Consider the following 7,341-nt stretch of genomic DNA (forward strand, 5'->3'; position numbering starts at 1 on the left):
CAATGGGTTTAGGCCCAATGGGCCCAATTAAACCCGAATGTTTCTTAAGCCCAAAACGATCTTTATCGCTTTTATGATTTCTTTAGATGTTCTAAATTAATCACAACAATTAATTAATCCAATTAATTATTTCCATCATCCATTAGTTACTCACTACAATAGTGTTTTGGTGAACAATCTTTTAGGTTCTAATTAGCAAGGCAGTGAGGTGATTGGCATCAATCCAATTGCTTATATTTAATTCAATCACTTAGTGAATTAAAACTTCATTTTAATTCACCTTTCTTCTTTGACGACTACATTTAATCATCTAGAAGAACTCACAAGCTATGAGTGACATCTAACCATATGTCATATCTACCCAAGCTAATGTAGAAGTTTATTCGAAGAACCTAGTCAGTTGGAATTACAATGTAATTCAATCCTTCTCTAATACAATACTCTCAATCACATCATTAGGGTATGGATATATCATGTCAAACCCCTAATGTGATTATTCCTTCTTATATGATTCAATTGAGTCGTATAGGAACGCTTTCCTTTATTACGCTCGATACTTCGGCCGAAGATTCCCGAATCATATCTTAGAGTATTCTTCCTCTCTTATCGAGGATTAGAGATTCCTTGTTGTGCATACACTTGCCTTCATGACTAAGTGGCTTAACCCCAATTATGTCGTGGACACCCTCGAATGGGGAGACTTTGACATAATCAAAGATTAAGTACTTAACCACAAGACAACGACGATGCCTCAGGTCTAAGGATTACTTACATCTTTCCAACCATTAGAGTTACTTGCTTGACATGTGAGTAGACCTCCATGCAAGTACTCTCGTTCGATTGTGTTCAGTGAACTCATTCCCTTAATGAGCACCTACATACTTGTCTTAGTGTCACAACACGAATGGGATGAGACTTTCCATCCTTCCAATTGAAGCAGACATAGTATGTACCGGTCTACGCATTGTCAGTATCCCTTCGACAATCCAATGACCAGGAACCTTTTGGACATCTGGTTATGTGAAGAAGGTCTCTGTAGTCTAACATCATTAGATTACTTCTTCAATCGATCCATTGTCCATGGATACACTATTTAGGACATATATCGTTTATTGAGTTAGTCCTAATTCGTGTCTTTGCCATTTGATGTAAAAGATTCATCCATACATCCATTTATTTGTCCTGAAAGATTTCTTCCAAAGATTGACTTTCAGGGCATATTTCCAACAAAAAACGAGTTGAGTTTTATTTTTCATATTTGGAAAAGATAATTTTGAATTCAAAATACCCAACTATTTACTTTTCAGCCAAATTGTACTTATTGCGACACATATCAACAACATTGGGTCTTAGTTTTGCAACATAAATGGTTTTGACGGATTTAGACAGTATGGATCAACCTGAGAAACGAGTTAGTTTCAGGTGGTTGAGTAGAAAAATTTGATTTTAGGAGATTAAGTGAGACTCGAGTTCAATCTCAAGAGGATTTAGGTTCAATCGGAAGAGGTTTAGATGTAAGTACTAAACTGTGTGAGGTTTTTCCAGCCCTATGAGTTGTCCTATGGCTCATTTACTAATCTGTAATCAGAAAAAGAAGAATTGAATTGAAGAGGAGTTTGAATATGGTGGAATCAAATTCCCGTTAGAACTGTTTACTAAAATTTTAAGGAATCAGAATAGGAATAGTAATAAATCATATAAGCTATTTACTAATTAACTATAATAGCCCGTATTTAAAAAAGATTATTTATTATATATATGTGTGTGGGTAATTATTTTTACATAATGATATTATTAGATTTGTTTTATACAAGAATCTACTTTCGATATGTAAAATAGTCTCATCGTAAAATCCTTTGAGTAAATTGTAGCAATGGTCAATCAACTAAAAATTCATTACCATTGGTCCTCAACTCATCAAAATGTGTAGCTATGGTTCTTTTCATCAACTTCATTAAAATTTTGTCAAAATAAATTATGTTGGAATGACCATTGCTATAATTAGGGTCCCTCAACTCATCAAAACATGTAGCTATAGTCACTTTCGTCAACTTCATCAAAATTTTGTCAAAATGAGTTATGTTGGAGGGACCAATGCTACAATTGGGTTAAAATTGAGGGACCATTGCTTCAATTGGGTTAAAGTTGAGGGACCATTTCTCCAATTGGATTAAAGTTAAGGGACCAATGGTAATGGATTTTTAGTTGAAGGACCATAGTTGCATGTTTTGATGAGCTGAGGGACCAGTGCTCCAATTGAGTGAAAGTTAAGGAAACATTGCTACAATTTACTCAAATCCTTTTTGCTACAAAATTATTTCAAACTACCTAGTATTATTTCACGTTCATATGTAATTAGAGATATTATTTAGTTTGAATTGGAGAAGGGGATTATGATGAGTTTGGCTTGATTTTTCTCACAAAGGCAAGGTGCCGTTTGACAATCATTAGAGTAATAGCTCGTGACCAGGGCAGATAGTTGAATTCGTTTAGGAGTACAGAGCTCAAACGTTGAATTGGGTTGGTATCCATGGTTTCGTTTTTTGAAACTTTCTCTGATGATGTTGCCATAATGGCTTTAACTGGTTTGGATTTGGTAGGTTTTCGGAAGAACACAGATGCAGGTCCACGAGGGATCACTGCTCTGATACCATATGAAAATTTGGATCCAATATATGTTTTTGAATTACCTGATGCAGCAGAGTTTATATACAATTTATTGCACACGCATGCAATAAACAAAAGGACTGTCCATATTGCAGCAGTCAGAATCCACATGCAGTGGCCTTGCTGTCCACGATGCATGTGTACTTGTTGTCCAGATAATGATGCATCTACACATGCTAACCTAGCTGTGAAGGAATGATAATATTCCTTCTGTCTAGTCTGTGGAGCTCCTTAAACAAGTGGAACACCTTTAACAACTAGCACTAAACCCTAGCTGAAAGCAAAATGAGCTGTTATCCATCAAAGCCATTATTCTTCCAATTGTATTAGGGTTAAAGAATATTCAATACTTCCCCTCAAGCTGGATCGAGAGATTTTCTGGATCCAAGCTTGAAGAGAATACGATTGAAGAGAATACGATCAAGTTGAGCAGAAGGAAGAGGCTTGGTGAACACATCGGCTAGTTGATCACTGGAGCGAACAAATACAGTTTGTAACAGCTTGGACTGGACTTGGTTGCGGACGAAATGACAGTCAACCTCGATATGCTTTGTGCGTTCATAGAAGACGGGGTTGGCAGCAATATGCATCGCTGCTTGATTGTCACAGTGGAGGAGAATTAGCTTGGAAGAGATGATTTCAAGATCATGCAGCAAACTCTTTAGCCAAATTAGTTCGCATGCAGTAGATGCCATTGCACGGTACTCAGCTTCTGCGCTTGACCGAGCTACAACGGATTGCTTTTTGCTCTTCCACGTGACGAGGTTACCACCAACAAGAGTGCAGTAACCAGTTGTGGACTTGCGATCAAGGACATTGCCTACCCAATCAGAGTCTGTGTATCCTTCAATGGTGAAGTGTCCGTTGTTTTGCATGAAAATCCCGGTAGACATTGAGCTTTTCAAGTACCGAATGATCCTTTTAACTAGTTGCAGATGATGAGATGTGGGAGAATGCATGAACTGGCTGACAAAGCTAACAGCATAAGCAATGTCAGGTCGAGTTATAGTCAAATAGATAAGTTTTCCTACCAACCTTTGATACTCCGATGCATTTTCAAGCTGGATGCCTGAGGTTTCATGCTTGAAATTTGTTGGTAGTGGTGTTTTAGCAGGTTTGTAATGCATCATATTGGCTTCTTTTAAAAGATCGAGAACGTACTTTTGTTGATTTAGAAACAGCCCAGTTGGAGATTGATCCATTTCGATTCCAAGAAAGTATCGAAGTCTGCCAAGATCTTTGATTGAGAATGTTGAATGTAAGGTGGCTTTGAGAGCATTTATTTCTTCTGGATTATCTCATGTGACAATAAGATCATCAACATAAACAAGTACCACCAATCGTCCATGCGTACCAATCCTAGTGAACATTGAAGAATCTGCATTGCTTCGTTTAAAACCGGATGACATAAGGACAAAGCTCAGTTTTGAGTACCAAGCCCTTGGAGATTGCTTGAGACCGTAAATGGCCTTGTTAAGCTTGCAGACTATTCCTTGTTCATTCTCTCGTTCATGACCAGGTGGTAGGCGCATGTACACTTCTTCTTCTAACTCTCCATGTAGAAAAGCGTTTTTTACATCCATTTGATGTAGAGACCAGTGTGAATTGATAGCCACCGAAAGAAGAACTCTAACTGTGTTCATCTTTGCCACCGGGGCAAAGGTTTCTTTGTAATCTACCCCGAAGGTTTGCGTGAAGCCCCTTGCAACTAACCTTGCCTTGTGCCGCTGTATGGTTCCATCTGAGTTAAATTTTGTCTTGTAAATCCATCTTGCCCCAACCACACGTTGATCTTTTGGCAGAGAAACAATGCTCCAAGTTTTAGTTTCATCGAGTGCCTTCAGTTCCTCAAGCATGGCACGCCTCCATACAGGTTATTGGTTTGCCTCTTCGAAGGATCCAGGCTCAGAGTTTTGAGATAACTTAGTAACAAAGGCCGCATGAGATGGGGAGATCTTGCTATGGTAAACCATTTGTCCAATAGGATATCTAGGCGTGTAGATTTCAAAATCATCAAGCTTGGCTGGAGGTTGTCTGTTTCGAGAAGGATTCATTCGTGGAGGAGTAGGTTGTTCAAGTTGGGGCTCTCTCCTTTCGTGGAGGACTTCTTCATCATTTGCTTCCATATTTTCATGAGCTGGCTCTATCTCAATAGCTTCATTGTGCGATGTTGACAGCCTTGGATCATCAAGGACGAGAGGAGTGGGAAACACTTTATATGAGAGCTCCCCCTGAGGTTCATCATCATGCTTCTGAAAGAAGAAGTGCGTCTCATCAAAACGTACATCCCTGGATACAAACACCTTTCTGGTCTTAGAATCATAGCATTTGTATCCCTTTTGGGAAGTTGAGTAGCCTACGAATGCACACTTGATAGCCCTTGGATCAAGTTTGTCTCGGTGAATAGTTTGAATGTGCACATAGCATACACATCCAAACACACGGAGATGACTTATGTCAATATCTCTCCCCTTGAGAATTTGGCAAGGAGATTTAAACTTCAAGATTCTGCTAGGAAGGCGATTGATGATGTATGCAGCGGTTTGTATAGCTTGAGACCAGAACTTCTTTGGAAGATTTGCTTGTAACATTAGTGATCATGTTTTCTCAAGCAAATCTCAGTTCTTCCTTTCTGAAATGCCATTTTGTTGTGGCGTTCCTACACAACTTGTTTGTTGTAAAATTCCATGCTCACTTAAGTAAGTTGTCATGATTTTGGAAGTGTACTCAGAGCCATTATCAGACCTTAAGATGCCAATATTAGAGTTAAAATGATTTTGAACTAAGTTATGAAAATTTTTGAAACACTGGAAAGCTTCGTGCTTGAATTTAAGTAAATACACAAAGGTAGTTCTAGAGAAATCATCAATGAAAGATATAAAGAATCTGTAACCATCAAAAGACTCTAAGGTTGCAGGTCCCCAAATGTCGGAATGGACAATTTCAAAAGCTTTGGTAGCTCTAGAGAGAGAATGGGGAAAGGGTAACCTGGTAAACTTAGATTTGTGACAAACTTCACAATCTGGGATCTCTTTACAGAAACTAGGAAAAATAAAAGACATAACATGTGAAGAAGGGTGAGCTAATCTCATGTGCCACAGCTGCTCCTTGTTTACTGTGTTTGAGTTTACGTAGAAACTTTTTGGAAAACTTGAAGAGAAGTTGACATAGTACAGGCCATTGAGGAAGAAACCTTTACCAATCGTTTCCTTCGAAACTCGATCCTGGAAAATCACACAGTGAGTGGAAAAAATTGCAAGACAATTGAGCAATTGTGTTATTCTTCCTACTGACAGCAATTTGAAAGGAAAAGAAGGGACATGCATGACAAGGGATTCTTTTTTACTTGAGAAGATTTTGAGTTTTCCTATGCCTACTAACACGCCCCGACCCCGATATTTCCCCGAATAATAGGATAGGCACGTGCTGGCCGACACCCGAGGGTGACGAAAGCCATTTATTGATTGCAATTGCTGAAAACAAGAAATAATTGAGACTTATAAATATAAAAGAATAATGAATATGCATTTAAGGAACATGTTCAGAGCACACATCTAATCTAGAACATTAAAGGAAATAATATGAAATTAGATGAACAAAGGAATTGGTCCTACACCGAGAGGACTCGAAGATACCGATGCGGAAGTGCCTGGATGCCAGGATTGTATGCCTCGATTCTAACTCCTGAAGGGGGCGCAAAACTAACATGAGTGGACCAATTTGATATAGATATAATAAAACAGTTATCAACGTACTAAACCCCAGGTTTATGAAAACACATATATAATGATAAACATAGGTTTTCCGAAACCTAGCATGATGTGCAGTATCTCAAATCATAACTCATATATAATAATCACTAGTGAATTGTCCGATAACCCCCAGGCCCCATGTTGGCTCCCCGTATCTGAGCAGACAGTCAGAGGAAAATACACTTCAGGCCCCATGCCGGCTCCCCGTCCCTGGTCTTAAATGCCAGAGGAAACACCCTCCAGGCCCTATGCCAACACCAAACCGTCGCCCGGGATGGACCGGAATCTATCCCTACGTCCCGTAGCGGAAAGGACCACTAGGTAAGTACAAAACCACTGAACATATATATATTGAAAAACAACTTCATAGTATAAAGTCATCCATCATCTATACTATAAAGAGGTGTTCGAAACATGTTCTAAATATCATATCGTCATCCATCAGATATTCTATAAGAACACGGGTTATAGGAAAAATAGTAATAATTCAAACTAGCCTCAGTAAGCATGTTATCTCACAAAACGTTTCATAAAACGTAATCATCAAATCATGCTTTTCATGTATGCATTTCTACTATAAAACATGCATTTTAGAAGGGGTCCACTCACAGTACTTCGCCGTCGAAAAGCCACGCAATCTATCGAAGAAGGAACGCCACTATAATTGCCCCTAAGCACATAAAGAGTCCAATTAATAAAACTCTATTTTAACAATTGAATTTGGGAAAACAGACGTTGGAAACGGATTCAGAACGTCGAATTACCTTAAGAAGGGTCCTGGACAAAAACCCGAAAAGTCAACCCTAAAGTCAACGTTGACCGGGGGTCATCGGTCAAATTAGGTCTAACAGGTTTTAGGTTAAATAGGATTAGGATCTATTGGGTTTTAGAAACCTAGGGTTTTTTGGGTTAAAAGGGTTTT

The sequence above is a fragment of the Malus domestica genome, chromosome 15, assembly GCF_042453785.1.
Source record: "Malus domestica chromosome 15, GDT2T_hap1".
Lineage (NCBI taxonomy): Eukaryota > Viridiplantae > Streptophyta > Magnoliopsida > Rosales > Rosaceae > Malus > Malus domestica.